The sequence below is a fragment of the Ptiloglossa arizonensis genome, chromosome 7, assembly GCF_051014685.1.
Source record: "Ptiloglossa arizonensis isolate GNS036 chromosome 7, iyPtiAriz1_principal, whole genome shotgun sequence".
Taxonomy (NCBI): Eukaryota; Metazoa; Arthropoda; class Insecta; order Hymenoptera; family Colletidae; genus Ptiloglossa; species Ptiloglossa arizonensis.
Window position 1 is genome coordinate 13,422,953 of NC_135054.1, and position 20,507 is coordinate 13,443,459.

At 37.3% G+C, this 20,507-nt stretch overlaps 1 protein-coding gene across 12 annotated transcripts in view; it reads right to left on the reverse strand.

The window, feature by feature from the left end:
* Tmod (tropomodulin) overlaps positions 1–20,507 on the reverse strand; it is a 124,899-nt gene that overhangs the window by 37,989 nt on the left and 66,403 nt on the right. The window contains exon 1 of one of the 12 annotated variants that reach the window (XM_076317107.1): positions 13,582–13,735. The exons of the other annotated variants lie outside the window; for them this stretch is intronic. The gene's annotated coding sequence lies outside the window, so the exon portion shown is untranslated. Of the gene's footprint in view, positions 1–13,581; positions 13,736–20,507 lie in introns of those variants that run through there. 12 annotated transcript variants of the gene reach the window in all.

Genomic DNA, 20,507 nt, shown 5'->3' on the forward strand with positions numbered 1-20,507 from the left:
AGAGAAAGAAGAGAGTATTCCCGAAACACATGTCCAAACCTAATGGAGTATTACGGGGTACATGTGTTCAGACTTAATGAAGTATTCTCGAGACATGTGTTTAGACTCGATGGAATTGTTGGATCGAATAAGGATCTATGTTGCAAAGCTTTGCGTTATAGCTGAATTATTCTTGGCGATTCTTCCCGGCACAGAATTGATGTTCACGAACAATTAAGGATCTTCGACACGACTACAGACTTGCAAGTTCTGTAAATATGTACAGTAGCGAAATCGAAAGTGTCTGAAAGTTACTTTTCACAAGAGTGCGATGTCTCGAAATTGAGCAGATTTAACTATTGGTAATTAAATCTCGGAAGCACAAGCAGCTCAACCGAGGCGATCTCTCTTGCGGTGGAAACGCGCTAATGGGCCGTGCACGCAATTAGGGGAGCGTCTAAGGACCCGCAAAGCCGGCATTTCAGTCAGACGTAGCAGGATTCGCGAGATCGTACATGAAGTACATGAAGCTTCATTTTGCTTTATTTAACATTTTTTATTATTTCATGGCATTGGTTTGCAGTTGGAATTAGAAGAAAATTTCACAGTCCATAGTCAATTGGATTCCTGTTAATCGAGACTCGGGATTCGTGTATAAATGCGTGACCTTGTTATTCGAGACTCCGTGCGAGTCAAGTACCGTGTTATTCGAGGGTTGTCGCAACTTTTTACCGTATTATTCGCGACTACTTGCAATTAAAATGTACAATCAAACTTGTACATCACTTGTCATAGAGAAAACCTTGTAAAGTTTCGATTAGAAAATGGTTAGAGGACAGTACAAATTAGTGTGTTTTTCGTAAGAGATCAACAAAAAATATATCTAATTAAAATTTCAGTGATCAAACTTGTTGATTTTAGGATTACAATGATTAATACTCTCTGTTACTGCCAATTTAGGTCTTTTTCTACTTATTCAGTCCTCACATTATATTATTTTGCTATAAGCAAAGCTATTACAGTACATACTCCGGTATTCTCTTAGCCATCTCATCGTGTTACAAAGTTAGAAACCTAAATTCCATACATTCGTAACATTTTTGCTCGAGAGACGTGTATAGTCGAATAGAAGAATAAAGGTTCACGTGAGCATAACTTTACAGGCAAATTTAGCACACCAAGATAAAGAAAGTATACACAAATAATGTTCAATACTTAGTTTTCGGTCGCAACTGTTTTTCTCTTCCAATAATTCTATAATAATAAATGAAACCATTTCTTCAACCATTCACAAGTAACATTCCTCGTCTCGTGAACGACTATATCTGTTATACAAACACCATTTTGTAATGTGCTTGAATCGGTTCAGTGCACTCTCTTGGTGACAAGAGTAGACGTAGTAGGTGTCCATTTTGAATAATTTCTATATAATTAAATAAACGGTACAGTACAGAACCAGTTGCAATTGAAAAAAAATGATCGTAATATATTCGTAAGAATATTTTTCTACTGTTTTTAATTCGTCTCCGGAGTCATGCTCACATATTTTCAAACACTCTGTGTACACAGTACTCGTTTAAACAATGAATATTTTAGACTCCAGTGGATACACAACGTTTGATATTTGCAATTAATATGTTATCTTACGATGTTTGCACGGTTGTGTTAAAATTAGGGTCGCAACGGGGCTTTCGATGACAGTCGCCGACCAGACAGGCAACGCCCTGTTCGCCAGAAACGAGAAAAAAGAGTAAACGCTCCCTATTTTTGGTGCTCATTCATTTCTAAGCCGGCACGACGCGAGTATTTATTTCGTTGGGGCTGATCACGAATGAAATATCGCCGGCGGAACTTTGTCTCCGACAAAGCCGTGGTTTTTCTTGTGCTGTCGCTGACAGAGGATGTTTCGACATCTCCGCGAGCCGGATAGATCGACGCAGTCCTCTACGAAAGATTGTCAATCAATGGTAAACGATTCTAAATCACTCGACGATCGTTAAAAAGCGAGATGCCCGAACCTGAAACGATTCGGACGTTGAAAAATGGAGATTCAATGCCCGTTGGAAAAGTACGCAACTGGATACAATTCTATGTTACGCTGAATGCACCGTGAATCAGGTCTGAGAGTCGACTTTCAAAATCTGAAATATTTTACCTTCGTTTCTAGATTTAGGTGTACTCTCTAGATACACTTGCTTTTGGTGCAAGTTCGCATTGAAAAAGTATAACGTGTGATGAAAAGTTCTCGAGGAAAACTTTGCACACGTACTTGTTACGATTGTGAATAATAAACGTACAATATTAATAAACGCAGAAACTCGACAAGTTGGTGTTGAATTAGAAAATATTCTATTTATCGGAGAGGATGTTTAATAGCCGTACAAACTTGCGCAGAATTGAACAATAATCTGAAATTAACAATGTCTACTAAATGTGGGCAAAATTTGTGTCCAAAAGTTTCGAGCAACAAATGAAAGATGAACTGTTTTAAATGTAGAATAAGAATTAGAATTTCAATTACAGAATTAAATATTTCACAATGAACGAATCGAAATTTAACCATTGTTTTTCTTTTTATACTTAAATCAGTGTACAATTTACCAAGTGGGCATTTGGTACATATCTTATCACCGGAACGAGTAATTTTTATGCAAAAATTACCATGACTTTCTTCCTGTGGAAATATACTATGATAATTTTTGTTTCATGTGAAAATCACTATGATGACTCGTTTCCTAGGAAAATTACTACAAAGACTCTTTTTCTTACCACGATGATCTTTTTCTATTTATCTCTACAACGTTCGTAGCGCGAATTTCTTAACAAGTTGCTCAAAGTTACACGAAACGTTAAATTTCAAAGATTGGGGACACTTCGACGGTCGAAGTTTCGAAGAGATGTTTAACAAAAAGTGTAACATCTCGATGACTCAGTGAACGCCGATGTTCGCTGTTGTGCAAGACTCAAGGGACGCGTCACGAGCTTAATTAACAGAACTTATCGACAAGTTCCGATAAACGACACCGAGCCAAAGGCCTTCTACGGCCAATCGAGGAATTACGAAACGTGAACTCTCGAGGATTCCACGGCTAATCGAGAAGGTGCAGCATTCTCGCACGTTCAGGTAAACACAGATGAAGTAAGAGTGGATTTCTACTTGCCGTTTCAACGAGATCCCCCCCGTATGTTATTCGCGCGAGTTACCGAGGATCAATGATATCCTTGGGGGAGATCATTAGTCGCGATTATCTGCACACCCACGCGTAACAGTATCTGCAACTCGGTGTACAATACTCGGTCAGAGTAACCTGCTCACCTAACCGTTGAAAAATTCATCTTTTATTAATGAAAGAGATCCAGGTTCGAGAGCCCGTAATTTTACCGCGTAAAAATATGTTTATAAGTACGTGGAAGGAATTTATGAAGGTTTTTACTGTTATTATGTAAGAATTATTCGTATTGGAGCATATGGTGCACTCGTGACCTAGTATTCGTTTGGAATGTACTTGTGAACGATATTTGGAAGAATGTTTCTTAGAAAATAGAATACCAAAGAAATTATTTACGATCTTGATCGATAATTTGGGGAAAAATTAGTTTTTGGTTATTTTAGAGTTTGTGGAATTATTTATTTTTTATTGCGGGAAATTCTGTTGTATTTTCAACGACGAAAGAAATTTCGTTGCATTTGCGATAAAATGTATCGTTCCTTTCTGTTTTACGTTATTTCTAAAGTTTTATTAACCTTCGTCGATCTGTCGATGAAAACAGAATTTGTTTCTGCGATGTAATTAAAAACGTAATCGAAATAAATTCGAGTGACACGTGTGTGTATACGGAAGCTCGAGATGTCGTGAATAATTTGTTCTCTTACGATTACGTTATGCAAGTGGTTTCACTTGCGCAGTAAGATATGAATATGTAGAAGTTAGAAAGGAACCCGTTTAGCACTCCGTGGATATTTTATTAATTAATTGTATCACGTATTCCGTGTATCTCCACCGTTCCGGACGTTTTGTTTCCTCTTTATCGCACGAGAGGAATAAATATCGTAATTAATAAGAAACCGAGATGCAAATGTTACGAAATTTTTCCAACGTCTTTAATCGAACGTTTCGAAGTGTACTGTGCTATTATTTTGCTTGAAAAATAATTCGTTACGCGTCGATCGATTACAAAACTTCTATTATCAATTGGTCGACGATAAAAAAAAATCTCTGTTGAAACAGACGTAATCGTAGCGATGGAAGTGGCAATAAAAATCAGAATCGAACAATGTTATCAATCGTGAGCGACAGTACACGTCCATTAGGGCAATGAAAAAGAGGAGGAGAAACGCGCTAATCTGATGCAATTGAAATTCCATCGAGCTAATGACATTATTTCTTCCAACGCAGCTCTATCCTAATTACAGCGTAATGAGCAAACTTCACCTTTGACAGAGATTATGCGATCGACTATTGCGCTGGCAGAAAGATCTCATTCGGTGAAATATAAAAAAAAATCACGATCGACAATGTTTCTTCGACTGTTTCCAATCCTCGAAATTATATTGGATTGTTCGACAAATTTCGTTTTCCAAAATGGAGAATGCATAATTGAATAAAATGTTTATACATTCTAAAAAAATCGTGTTTCGTTTGCACCAAAAAAAAATCGAAATGACTTTCCAAACAACCTAATAGTAGCTTTTCAAATTTGTTCCGATATTTTGGCCCATGTAAAAAATATTGTCGTCATTGCACATACAAATTCTAAAACCTCTATATAATTCAAATAGTTCTTCGAGGTTTTCAATATTTTAAATAGAAACTTACATTCTTTTTACACTAAAACTTTTTCCTCTATCAAAATTGTGTTATTTTAAATTTTGTCCTGTTTTAATTTACTCACTGTTCGCTCTAAAATTTTCTTACTCTAGAATCGACTTACTCCAAAATTCTCTTATAATATTTCTACTTTGGAAATTTTTACTCTAGAATTTTATTCCACTATAATTTACCTACTCTAGAATTTTATTCCACTATAATTTACCTACTCTAGAATTTTTTACATTACCACAATTACTGCACCCTAGAATTCTTATCTTCCACAATTAATTAGAATTTTTGGACTCCAAAATTGTTCAGTACCGTTACTGAATTCAATTCCAATGTTTGAGAACTGGAAACTAAAAACTTCCACCGTTCTCTAGAAAATCAGTGATCAAACACCTAGAACTGTTTCACAACTCTCAACGTTCGTGTTCCCGCTCTCGATCTCTCACAATGTCATCAATTTCCCGAGATCGGTAATCGCGTAGAAACTGTGCCAACGTATCTCGATAATCGCAAAAAGTAACTACGTTCGACAGCCACCCGTTGTTTGTCGAAACAACTGCCGTTAAGCTGTTGCCCGCTTGGAAATTGCTAATCCTGCAACAGGAACCGTTGTTGCAGCCGACACGGCACGTGGACATTAACGACCGTTACGTCGCAAACGAAGCTTGGAGGCCGCTAAACGCCACACCGGAGGCTACATCGATCGGAAGAAGTTAACGATTCAAGATGCAACGACCGTCACAATTTTTTTCGAGAACGTGCTTGTTCCAATTAAACTGCGAGTTAGGGTAGCTAATTGACTCGTTGCACCGGCCACGTCGCTGCAACGTTGCGATATGCATGTAATTAATTACGATTAGACACGACATTAGAGACGCTTTCGAGGTGTATCGAGTTGGAATCGAATCGATGGCGATACGTGAAAGTAGATATTTTTCATCCGTACGATCTGTTAATTTTTTTTTTAATTTTTCTTGCTCCTCGGTGCAATGTGATCGAGTCGATGTGACATTTACAGGTAAAGTTTCCGGTTGGGTGAAAAATGTGGAAACTCACCGGGCCAGTTTCCCGGGAGGTTGAATTTTCTATTCTACGTGCGGGGAATTCTGTTCTATTTTACACGAAATATACTTCTTTGTCCAATACGGAATTGAAAACCTGTTTGGAGCCGTTTCGCGTGGTTTGAAGAACTAAAACGGTGAAACGAATCGAGCTGCTCGTTGCAAAACCTATACGACTGGTTTGCAAAGCGGACCGATTTTTCATACCCCGCGGACGGACTGATTTCTTTCATGGGATAATATTTACTCGTTTCTTGGAACAAAAAGTTACCAGAAGTTTGCCAACTTTTATCGGATATTTACGAAGTAATTATAGTTCGTTTAATTTACAATTGCACACTTCCAAAAAGCGAAGATTATTGAACAACTAGTATCTCGTAACAGCCTTGAAATCGCGAAGAAAATAATCGTTGCAAGAAAAAGTTACCAATTATAACATTTGAGCCTTGTAGAGCTAATCGGTCAGTCTGAATCGAAATGTAATTTTTCAAAATTTTAAGTTTTTTGAAACGATTCAAATTTAATTCAATTAATCCGTAATCGAACCAAAATATATAAATAATGCTCCATATCAGCGTTACTGTCTAAACCTAAAACTGTTCGATACTGATTCACAAGTAACCCTCTAAAGATCGTAATTTTGAACACGTCCAAAGTCACGATCGATTTTCCACCGTTTTATGTTCCGGAGAACGCTGAGAAACAATCGTCGATCTAGAGCAAAGTTGTTCGCGCGACGAATAACTATAAAATTGAAGGAAACTTAGAATCCGTCACGGTTCGAACGATCGCGAGCTGACAGTGTAACAAAACTAACTCGGTCTGCCTTGATTTTCTCTCTACACGTGTAATTCTTCTCAATAATGTCCACGGACCAGAGGTAGATAGATAGTTATCATGAATCATTGGATGTGATTTATGCCCAGCGGGCGACTATTTTCGCCAAAACCGTTACACAACTTGTATCGAGTTAAACCTCACGAACGCAACGCAACCGACGTTTATTTGGCTTCCGCGATTTTCAAGAAAATATATTCCATCTCCTTTCGGAGTGACCAGGACCCCTTCATCCCCCTCTTTTCGATCGATGCGTACCGAGCGTCGATTTGTGTATAAACAGATCCTTATTGGCGACCCGCCAGCTGCTCTTTCGAGCAGCTATTGAACCGATTTGGCCCCGACGGACGCAAAGGTCCCGTAATCGTGAAAGTGTATCGATTCGAGTCCCGATTCGGGTCATTGTGTCGACTTTTCGGTCCGCGGGTGATCAGCTGGCCGGGAAACGGGCCCTACTCGACTTTCTTCGTCGAAAACCAAGCTAACGTAATCGCAAAACGTGGACTTTTTAACGTTCAAGAGACTACAAACGAGTCTGGCGAGTCTTATGAGATACACGATAAGAGCTCCGATTTTTACATCGAGCTTCTTCAACGCACGAAATGTGTTCCAATGAGACACGAACTGGAAAAACGTTGGCAATTCTATTTGATAGAATTATCGTTCAATGAATTGTCGAATCGTTCATCGCAAGTAATTATAGTTATCAGTGTAACGAATACACTTTTCAGAGTAAGTGTACTCTTTCAATTTTGCAAAAGTGTACTCGATTTATTTTGTGCGATCGGTTCATCGAAGAATATAATTTTGGAGCGTATTTTCTTTTATGAAATAACTTCGAGTAATGAAACTTTGATTGATTGGTCGTTGATACTAATCGGCTACTTATGCTCGTGGATCATAGTAATTATACTTATCTGATTGTTTGTAAAGCTTCGCGAAGAGAAATGGATCGAACGCGAATTATCGAGTTCTCTGCGAGGAACAGAAGGGAATATATTTCCAAGATGAAAATTGAACAATTTTTAGGGTCAATGATTGCATTCTAAATATAAATTTATGTGCCTTTTAATAGTTACTCGGTGGATTGATTTTGCTTCCTTTTCGACACACTTGGGCAAAGTATTCGAACTGTAACAAGATAGTTCCTTGTTCTCGTGACAAGAAATATCATCCGTTTTGTAATTTTACGTACCGGTATAAGAAGAGATAGCCAAGTTCCACATTCTCATTTCAGGTAGTGATTTTTAATGCGCTACTTATGCTGATGCTGCAAAGAGCGTCTCGGTCGTTTCTGATTCTCTTGCAGAATATTATACATTCGCATTTTGTTTTCCGATTCTTCTTGTAATTTTATTATCATACGTACACAAACCACACGTTATTAGCTTTTCAAATTACCATGCGCATGTTTGTTTCTCAATTTAAATGTTTCGATTTAAATATTCTTTTTTAATATTTGCACACTCCCGAAGAGGGCCCAATACTCTGGTCTATACGTAGACAGATGAATATATTATGAAAATCAGAAAGTTCTGTATACTTTATCATCTAACAATTAAGAATCAAAAATTTGTCTCATTATAAAATTACACTTTCTCAAGTGTGTATAATAATCTTCATAATCTTTATGAATAAAATGATAAATAAATACTGTATTCATAATAGACTCTACTTAGAGAAAATAAAGTTGTCTTTATCTTCAAAAAATAAATGTAAATGTAGTCAAGTATTCGGTTCTGTTTAACTAACACGACTACGATGGACACACCGAGCTAATTATCGTACACGAAGAGCTTGTTTTCTACCAAGTTCTAGATTCAGTTCTGCGAATTAATTGCTAATAGCCGCGTAAAAAAATTAGAATCAATGGATACTATTTTACGGTATTTGTGAGTGCTCGTAGTATCCGAGAAGAACCTCGAGATAAGTCTTAACTGAGACTATTCATGAAAACACCGAGAATCTTGCGAAGAGATACGGAACATGGTCAGAAAATTATCGCGCAAAACTTGCGTACAACGTTCATCCCGAGAGCATCTAGGAAACATCCAAACGATGAACAGCTTGCCACGACCTCCACCAAGTAACACGATCTACCTGCTGGACGAGACGTGGAGGAAAGTGGATCAATGGGGAATTATCTACCTGTTAATTCGCAGGATAAAACGGTCTGCCAACTGTAGAGTCCGAGTGAAGTGTGGATTGAAACATTGAACGAGTGAAATCGAGCAATTGAGGGAAAAAAAAAGAGGAAAGTGGTTTGGTATGACAACGTATGTAACGAGGAGAGTCGACGACGAGAGCTAAGTGACTGCAGAAATGTACACTTGAGATTCAATGATCGTTGTTTGCTTCGTATTTTGTGTACGTTATAACAATCGAAAAAGAATAAACTGCAACGTAAAAAAATCTGTCTGATCAAAATTGCACTATTTCCCTCTGATAAAAGTTGCAGTATTACCCTCTGATAAAAATTGCACTGTTTCCCCTCTGATAAAAATTGCACTATTTCCCTCTGATCAAAATTGCACTATTCCTCTCTGATCAAAATTGCACTATTCCCCTCTGATCAAAATTGCACTATTTCCCTCTGATAAAAATTGCACTATTTCCCTCTGATAAAAATTGCATTATTTCCCTCTGATCAAAATTGTACTTTTCAAAAAATATTTGAAAAGTATCATCTCTCTTCAAACATTCTCCACTGATTCACAAGCCTCCGGAAACGGTGCAAGTTTTATTTTCAATAACCTTCGTGATTCATACGTAGTCGGGAAATATGTAACTTAGAAAACTAGCGACAAAACAACGCTACGATTCTCGGAATGGCCTCGATGAAAATATCTGCCAACTTTCGCCGAAATCGTTCCGCGATCTTCCCGTCTTAGTCATCCCGTTGCAGTCGTCCCTGCGTAACTGTCGCCGCGTCAACTGTCATCACTCGACACACCACGTGCGTACCCGCGCAATCGTCTCTATTCAACATTAATTTTCACGAAAACGAGGCCTTGTGGGAAGAAATCGCCCTCTACGTTTTCGATTCGTTTTCGAACGATCGATCGAACACGTTGATATCGTAATTCGATTTCCATCGACAACTCTCGCGATCGATCGATCGATCGATCGATCGATCGATCGATTCGTCTACCCACGTTTCTCGCGTTGTCACGGTTTCCTGTACACGAGCCACGATCGATTGTCGTAGGTCAGCGATTCTCGATACGATCTTCCGGTCCCTCTACGTGACTTATAAATACACATCGACGCGATCGAACGACGCCAACCGACGCCGTGCGTATCGAGACGCGGCGTAGAACGTGGAGAACGTTCACCACTGTTATCGGTTGGTAATAACGCGCGGATGACGAGAATTAAATCAACGAAAATCAACGACCACGAGAACGCGATGAAGGGAGGGTAAGGGGGTGGACGAAGTAGAGAAAAGACGCGTTGTTGATCGATCGAGGTATTTGTAAAATTAATTGATGTTGCCGTTTGGCTGCTCGCCCCTGTATTATGTCACGTCCGCGCGCAACAATAATCGCACGCGAAATGAGCCACCGTGTGTCGACCAAATATTGGGACGTCGTTAATTAACAGCAGTTCTTTTTAATGACCGTCGGCCGGTGAATGCAAGCGCGTTGATCAATTATCACGACGGATTGAACAATGTTGCATTATTCCCAGCGCGATCGAATGATCCGGCCGGTATGTAATTGAGAAGAATGGCCGATCATTAGAAAGAGGAGACGAACGATCGGTGAGTAGTCACGGTTAGGCGATTGTCGACGGTATGGTTGCGCGATAAATTTTCGTTTAATCGAGTAAAATTTGGAAAAGATTCGCGAACGAAAGAATGAATTGATATTCAAGAGTCTGTTCACGAGATACCAAGTTCGATGGGTTGAGGGTGTACGGGTCGGAAATGACCCGAGGAATGTACACCACACGTGTTTTTAATTTTGCAATGTTACGAGAAAGAACCAAGGAAATGGTTGCGCGATGAATTTTTGTTCAATCGAGTAAAATGTGGAAAAGGTTTGCGAACGAAAGGATGAATTAATATGTCTGTTTATAAGATATCAAGTTGAGGGTGTACGGGTCGGAAATGACCCGAGGAATGTACACAACACGCGTTTTTAATTTTGCAATATTACGAGAAAGTACCAAGGAAATGGAGAGTACCGAAATCTTTGGCTAAAAAATATCCCGTATGTGTTAAATTTATGTTTTAAAGTTTGTAATGTGTATTAAAAAATTGAGTATAATTTATAGAGGACATCCAGATCTATCGTAACAACTTTGATCGTAGAATAAGAGTGTATTATCGGGATGCAACGGGTCTGATACGAATAAATCGAGTCGATCCATAAAACAAAGAAAATTAACGATGTTGAATCTCGTTTTATACGAAGCTACAATTGAGAAATTTATAGAAAGTGGAGTTGATCACGCTGCTGAATGACACGGTTAATGATAGCAAGATCGATGGGTATTACCCTGCTGTTTAACGATGTTCGATTAGATGAAATTGAATTTCAAAATGCTCGAAGATTGAGATCAATTAACTTTCTATCCTTATCTTTGTGGCTTTCAGTTTTTTACGATTCGCAGGTGACGTATATCAAGGGGTGTGAATAATAAATACCGAAAGAGATCAAGATAAGTAATTAATATTTATTGTTCGTGTTATCGTTTCTTTTGGAAATAATAAACAAGCTGGAAGCATAATATTATACCACCGAGGTGAATAAACCAGAAAAATATTTATGAAAAGTCACACATTTTTTATGTTTCGTTCGGGAAACTTTATCTGCGTCAATTCGTAGAAATTGTATAATATTTTTGATATAATTGTAAATTCGATCCAGCTGCTCGAGATGTGCAAGATGTCCCCGGAAAGAAGCATTCAAGTATTTAGAAACGTATAGTATTTCTAAAAATAGGTAAAATGTTTGTTTTACTCGGCAATTTTTAAATTAATCTTGACAGAGACAAAGCTGAACGTTTGTTTTGAGCCGGTTGTTTGTTCCTACTTGTCTATCTTTCGTTTCGATACAAATTTGATGTTTTCGTTGCGCAAAATTAGACGGGGAGACTGATTTATCGGGCTAGACGACTTAAAATAACGACTGTTATATAAGGCAATGAAGGTAAAAATAAAAAATACAGCTAATAATACGGAAAGAAAATAAAAATAATGTAAATTTCTCGAACGCGATAAGAATAACGCGAGGCAACAAACTGTAAATTCTCGATAGAAATTTTCTTTTCTTTTTTTTTTTCAAATATAAGTTTCTTTAAAATAATGTGCATAACATTCGCACAGTACGGAAGTAATGAATTTATGCTACTAATTTCGGAATGCTCTACGGCTGAAATCACGAACAATATCGTAAATCTGTACATTCGTTGCTTTGCCAAATTAACATATATCATTGCTCAAAATAATTAGCGAATCACCCACTCGAATAGCTCGCTCGGTTCGGTATCCAAAACTTGAAAAGGCGCTCGTCTCTATCGTCTCTTGTGTTTCATTCATTCTTCGAAATTCCCTAGAAATTTCCCCTAGTCGTTTCAAATGGTACGTCAATAAATACATCTCCAAAGAGACGTTCCGTTCGTTGTTAATCCACGATCCTCGAATGCATAAACTAAACTCAACCGCGCGTCTCCATGAAGGAGAGTTAAGCTTGAGAACACTGGTAACGATGTAACCAAGTCTTCTCAAATAAATGTTACCGAACAACTGCATAAACGAAACCTTCGTAAAATAAGATACGCCTACTCGCGCATCGTCCTCGAACGCTGTTCGTTTATTCCTATCATCGCCTTCCCAAATCTTTCAATATTATTTCCTCCAATAGTATTTTCATACATACAGTAATATTATTTGCGTAAAAAATTAAAAAACAAAGTCTTCGTAAAGATACTCCCAACTTGCTCCAAAGTTCATTCTCGAATAGGTTTACGTATTTCTATCATCCCATTACAAAATATTTTAATAGTATTTCCGTACATACAGTAATATTATTTATGTAAAAAATTAAAAAACAAAGCCTTCGTAATACGTCCAACTCGCCTCAAGGATTATCCTCAAACACGTTTACGTATTTTTAACGTCCCATTACAAAATATTTTAATAGTATTATATTTCCATACATACAGTAATGTTATTTATGTAAAAAATTAAAAAACAAAACCTTTGTAAAGGTACTCCCAACTTGCCCCAAAGATTATCCTCAAACACGTTTACGTATTTCTATCCTATAATTCCAAAATATTTTAACAGTATTTCCATACACATAGTAATATTATTTACGTAAAAAAATTGAAAAACAAAGCCTTCGTAATTCACTCCAAAGATCATCCTCGAACACGTTTACGTATTTTTATCATCCTGTTCCAAAATATTTTAATAGTATTTCCATTCCCATATTAATATTATTTACGTAAAAAAAATTGAAAAACAAAGCCTTCGTGACACGCTCAACTCGCTCCAAAGATCGTCCTCGAACACATTTACGTATTTCTGTCATCCCGCTCCAAAATATTTTAATACTATTTCCATTCACATACTAATATTACCTACGTAAAAAAATGGAAAAACAAAGCCTTCGTGACACGCTCAACTCGCTCCAAAGATCGTCCTCGAACACATTTACGTATTTCTGTCATCCCGCTCCAAAATATTTTAATACTATTTCCATTCACATACTAATATTACCTACGTAAAAAAAATGGAAAAACAAAGCCTTCGTGACACGCTCAACTCGCTCCGAAGATCGTCCTCGGACGCGTTTACGTATTGCTATGATCGCGTTCGAAAATATTTTCGTACCACTTGTTCCCGTTGTTTTCCCATGCACAATATTACTTACTCGAGAGGTTAAAGAACGTCGACCTTCGTCGACGAAGTTCCACGGTAAGGGTCTAGCTCGATCGTTGTCGATCGACGAACCGACGCGCCGACGAGATTAGAAGGAGACACTGGAGTGGCACGCGTACGAAGACGAGACCTCTGGAGTTGAAGCGCTACTAAACAACCGACTTTTATGCTGGAAGCTCGACGAGAAGACGCCAACACGAGCGGTAGTGGTATTGTGCGACACGCTAGCTAGCAAAGTCTACAAACAACCGGCGATTGCCCGTTCAACGACTTTCACTGCTCGCCGGGAGCGCTTCCATAGACGGAGTGGCGGGTTTTTCAGCGTTTTCGCGCGGAAGAAAAAAAAAAAAAAAAAAAAAGAAAAAACAACGCACCCGTAATCGTTACCCGGTCCGCGGCAATTAAGGACGTCCGCTTTTCAGGCCGACTTAACTCGATCCGCGTTCATCCGCGTGAATAGCCGCTATTAGCGTAAAACGCTAGATCTCGCGCTCGTGACAACTCCGAATTACACGATGGATGGGTCTAGGGAAATAATTTTGCAAACACTCTGGAAAAGTTCATGCACTGGGTGAGCCCATAATTGCGTGTGAAATACTTCGAGCGGTGAATTTTTAACGCGGAGAAAATTTTTTATTGTTTTTGATCGATATTTCTTGGTTTGAATGACAAAATGGAGCAAATAATGAAGGGGTGAGTCTTTCAGGAGTGAATCTTTATTATATTTTCGTGGAGAAAATGTTTCATTGTTTCTGATCGATATTTCTTGGTTTGAGTGACAAAATGGAGCAAATAATTGTTTTGCGTTATCAGTGATGATTTGTTGTAAATTCTGGAAAAAATTGGTGCACTGGATGTGCTCATAATTGCACGTAGAATACTTTAAGGAGTGAATCTTTATTACATTTTCGTGGAGAAAATGTTTCGTTGTTTCTGATCGATACTTATTGGTTTAATTGACGAAATGGAGCAAATAATTATTTTGTATCGTCATTGATAATTTGTTGTAAATTCTGGAAAAGTTGATGCACTAGGTGGGTTCATAATTGCACGTGGAATACTTGGAAGAGTGAATCTAGAACGCGGAGAAAACGTTGCTTTGCTTTTTACCGACACTTATTAGTTTAAATGGTAAATGGAACAAATGGTTTTCTTTCGTTACAATCGATAACATACGATTAATCATTTCTTTCGTAGACTCGAGTATACGTGTACGTTCAGTTTGGAAGCTTTTTTTGGAGCGCTGTAACGAGAAACGACACTTAAAATTGTGAAACAAGTGTTCGTATTTAAATTTGTCAGTGACATAATACGACGACATTGTCGCAGGATTAACAGATGCCACGGGTCAACATCGATTTAAATTTTTCTTTGTTCGAAACAAGATGTCCACGACGTTGAGAGAAGTAATGAAACATCCCATTCATTGTATATTATACTTGTTAATTATCCGACCTCGAGCCACTAACACTTGTACATTCATTTATCATGGATTTTATTGGTGGTGAAAAAGTTTACTACTGAAACAACATGTAAGGACAGGTTTTAATTTCCAATTCGTAACGAGTTGAAAAAGCGTGCACGATGACCTAATCCAATATTTGTCCACTGTATTCTTCGTTCAATTTTGAATGCACAATGAGTCAAATTTGGTTACCACGGATTGCATTTTAAATTGTATTAATTATATTTAATTCATCGATAAACACTATTTCGAACACACACCGTTTCATAAACTATTTACAGCAATTGCGTTATTGTTAGAAACGAACCTACTACAATGGCGGCTGGATATAATCTTAGTAAATATTAACAACGACTCATTGTTATCCGTAAAGTAAAACACGATTTATCGCTCAACCGGTGTACAATTCACATTTTTAATTCGATGGAACATCAAATTTTATTTCTGAACGACAGAATTGCAAATTTGTGCGCACACGAGTGAAAAAATGACTCGAATCGTCCATAACAATTCATTCGATAATCGATTCGAAGAATATAGCTCGCTAAGAGCGAAGAATGACAGAGAACGTGTCATTGAGAGATGAGCAGAGATGCGTTTGCGAATAATCTTGAGATTTCCACGGCATTTCTACCTAACTACCAGTATGTAGGTGCGATGAGGTCACTTCTCGAGTCTGCAAGATGATATCACTCGAATCTCGAGGAGTAACGATTTGTTTACTGCCGTGGAACAATTCCTCGGTAAGTTATTGTTTCGATGTTGCACTCTCAAGGTACAAGGTGCATCGAGCACGATGCATCGAACATAGCATTACCGCGCTCGGAGTGTAATTTGAAGTATTTGCATCGTGTCGAAAAATACTTTAAGTAATACTTCAAGTAGAAATAAAAACTTGCTTCCTCTTGGTATCGAATTCGATCTGTCAAATCGCGTTCTCTGAGGACGAATATCTTATCGATATTTCTTATTTGCCCGACCGATCGTCAAGTGGGTGAAAAAGTGCATTTGAATGCACCCAACGTTTGCAATGATATTCGTAAAGGAAAAATGAGAAATAAAAAATTAAAATCCTCTGTCGAACGGATGAAAAAATTCATTTGGACGCGGTTAACGTTTGTAATAATATTTCAGAAGGACAAATAAGAAAAAGGAAATTAAAAAATGCATCTGTATGCATGTAACGGTTCGTAATGATATTCCGGAGGGAAAAGTGACGAAATGAAAATTGAAATCGTTCGTTTGGATATTAGACGTTATTGATTTAGATATTTAGATATTACTCGAATTAATGAAATCTTTTTCTTTTTTGAAAACTGGTCCCTGAGAAAGTTACAAATACGAGTAGCACGATCAAACTAGCGTGACAGGTAAGTTGGACTTATGTAATGAGATTGTGGCAAAAATAATAGCAACTTTCTCGGTATTTTGCCAGCCACGATTGGGTTTATCTTCTCAAAGGAATTTGTAGATAATTGATAAGGGTATCGATATTCTTGAAGGGAAACACGAGATCATTGATCTTTTCGTTTGCTTTTCTACCGGGGGTTCTAAAATAAACGTTAGCTGCAATTACGTTCAAAGTACCAGTTTTAGAAAATTTTATTTACGGAATATATTTTATCTATCATATTTTATCTATCTTTTACGCAGAATCCAATGAGACGAAATTTATATATACGTACGGTCGTTTTAGGCCAATTTAATTTTTGTTTCAATGCAATTGACTGTTGCGTAAAATGAAGAGATGCGAACGAGAAAGTAGCTCAAGGTCTGGGTTAGGTAATTGCGCGTAAACCTTTTCGAGAATTATAAGATTGCAAGGTCTCTTTTAAATTACTAGAAATTTGCATCACTGTGACGATTTCGTGGCACACTAATAAAGTATGCAAAATATAAAAAAAGAAGCCTGTTATCAATATATAAAAATAAAATTAGAAACAGTTATCGACTACAATACCACTTTTACTAAAATATTCCGGAAATTGATCAGTCGAAAGTAATTTTTTAACGAGTAATATTTTAATATTTTTACTCATTAGAAGATTTTTCTCGAACGAGAAAACCACTGATACTCAAAAACTTATGCAACTTGGCTGTATCATCTATTTGACGTATATCGTTATCTCCCTTTCTTTCAGATTGTCTACATATATACGTTCGGATAATTTTTCATCGTTGGTCACGACACGTTACCGTAATCGTTTCACGTGGAATTAAAAAAGTATAAAATTTATCTACATCGTTCGTGCGTACACGGAGCGATTAAATTATGTTAATTGTTAAAGAATTTATCCCGTCCGGGTATACAGAGTGATTGAATTACAACATTTATTAACATTTAATCCGCGTGTACGGCACGATTAAATCTAACAGGTTGCTGAAAACTTTCGAAAAGAAAAACGAGAGCTTGGCAAGGCGAACATTTTTCGTCCATTGTTAACGATGCGTTTCCTGGCTGCTTAAACATTCCAACGCGATAGAAAGTTGACGCGCTTGTTAAACAATTCCCTTTAACCGTGAGAACCGGGTTAACGCTGTTCTCGATTTAAATAAACGGGAAGAGGAGCGGAGGAGCTCATCGAATCCGAGCCACTATTAACGAAAATGTGCTTTCGACGAATTCGATGAGTCACGTGCAACCCCCCCCTCCGTTCTTCGGATTATGCAAATTTTTTTAAACGTTGCAGCTACGTGCAACTTTCACGGAACACCTACGGATGTTTTTATACATATTTTTAAACACGTATCGATATTTACCACCGCGTGGTGCGTTACTCCGAGTAAATGATGCATCGGCTGAAATGTCAATTTAAATACCACCGTGTCGTTATTTAATCGCCAATTTACGTCGATAAGTGATACTATTGGTGTCGCGGTTAAAAGTCAATCAACGTGAGAATTATAGAAATAATGAGGTAATTGTCAAAGGGAATTTGTTCCTTATCTCTTGAGATAAGGTAAGGAAGAAAATTTAGAAAAATTATTAAATTCCTAAGTTCCTAAATTCCTAAATTCCTAAATTCCTAAATTCCTAAGTTCCTAAGTTCCTAAGTTCCTAAGTTCCTAAGTTTCTAAGTTCCTAAGTGCCTAAATTCCTAAATTATTAAGTCCCTAAGTTCCTAAATTCCTAAATTCCTAAATTCCTAAATTCCTAAATTCCTAAATTCTTAAATACCTAAATTCCTAAGTTCCTAAGTTCCTAAATTTCTAAATTCCTAAATTGCTAAGTTTCTAAGTTCTTAAGTGCCTAAATTCCTAAGTTCCTAAGTGCCTAAGTTCCTAAGTTCCTAATTGCCTAAATTCTTAAATTCTTAAGTTCCTAAATTCCTAAATTTTTAAATTCTTAAATTCCTAAACACAGAAAATTCCTTTTTAGAGCAACAAAAAGTAACAGAGCTTCGTTCACTGTTAAATCAACTATATTTTATACGTCTTGAATTTTTTGTATCCATACTGTATAGTTTATCGAATTTATTATTTCACTTTCCAAAACCGCGAGGGCACTTTTTCAATGTTCGTTTATAATTCCCATCGTTCTCGGTATAACTTTTATACGATTTCTATTACACTTTTTGCAGTGTTTTCTTCGAATGGAAGACCAGCTCCCGGTAGCCGGTTAATTAATTGCACACGTTTCAACGCAAACAATAATACGTCGTAACGAAATCGGAGGGAAAGGTACACAACGGTGACCTTTTCGTGAGTTAGTTTCCCACGCGTGGGTGGCAAAACTGGTCCGGTGATCGCGATCAGAGCGAGTAAAAGCGAGCAATAAATTTACGAGCGATGGGATCGATGTGTCTGAGTGAATATCGATCTATTCGATGTCTAACGTTCGTCCGATTAGAATCGAATAACAGCCGAAGCGTGAAGTAAGAGTGTGTCCGCGACTCTAGAAAGCAGTTTCTATAGTAGAAAGCCGAAGAGAATGCTCTTGGATGGAATTCGGATTTAAAGGAGGAAAATTTTGGAGAAATTTCACTCTCGATCGCGATGCGTCGTTAATTAACATAAAACATCAAACGTTGAAGTTAACGTCGAAGCATAAAACATTCTTTTTGTCGAGTAATTTATTCATCTTCTTTTGTACTTCTTTACTAATAAAATCTACTCGAGTATTTGATTAAATATTACACGAAGAGAATCTGCACAAATTAATACGAAAATAGTGTCTAATTACAATCGATAAAGATTTAGTAATATGAGAATTCACTACGATGTAAAATATAAAAAGATTAAAGTAACCTCGGTATAATATTCCAAGCGATTGGAATAATATTAAAAAGTTGTTCCATCGACGAGGAGCTGAATTAAGAATCGAGACGTTTATTATAAAATTAACTATGCTCGTTCCGAGATTGTTCAACATTATTCAACTGTACGTTTTTCTACACGGAAATGCACGAAAGATTGAAAGATTACAATCGTTTCGAGACACCGATTCCACGCGAACTGTCGCCTTTTACATTTCACGGTTGTTCTTATTGGACTCACCTAAGAGCAAAGGAAGATTCTGTCACTTTTGCAATGAAAAACGAGCCGCGAGGAAGCAGTATAACTTTCGATCAGCCACTGGTATCGACGCGTGACGGATGAACGAATGATTCGCGTGACAAGAGCATGCCTGTCATTTGGACTGTCGACGATATTAGATACGCCGGCCAATGCGTCCTCAGGGTCTATTAATTTTGTCTGCAAGGAGAGAGGTCTGCGTAGAAGCGTATCGAATGCATCTGAAATGCGTTCCGAGATAGATTCGGCGACAGAATGCGGAGCAAGGCTTTTCACATCCGATATGCGACGTGTCCGTGTGCGTGTGTTCAATGTTAAGCTGCGTGGAATGTGAAAATACTCCGACAGTAACACGCCGTTAACCCAAAATCAAGTTCTGTTGCTGCATCGTCCACGAGTACAGGTGAGATGCATCGTTCTCGAAGATACGTCTCAGTTTCCTCGTTAACCTCTTCAGGGACGAATTATTTCGTTTGGAGCAAACTGGAAATTCTATTCCAATCGATACTGACCCGTGACATTTATCAACCTTACGTCCATGTTTCTCTGTCACGTTTAATTTCATTTTAATTTCATTTTAAATTCACTTGTACTTTATTTTCATTTTATTTTCATTTCATTTTAACTTTATTTTAACTCCATTTGAACTTTATTTGTATTTTATTTTAACTTTATTTGTATTTTACTTTAACTTTATTTGAACTTTATTTGTATTTTATTTTAATTTTATTTTACCTTTATTTGAACTTTATTTCTACTTTATTTTAATTTCATTTTAACATTGTCTGCATTTTATTTTAATATTTTCAATTACTTTTGTTTATCATCTCCCACCCACGCACACAAGTGTGTTTAAAAGATAAGTAAATCTGCTGATAATTATGCAAAAGGCCAGTTGCGAGCAAAGTACTGTTACTAACCTATTATCAAAAACATAC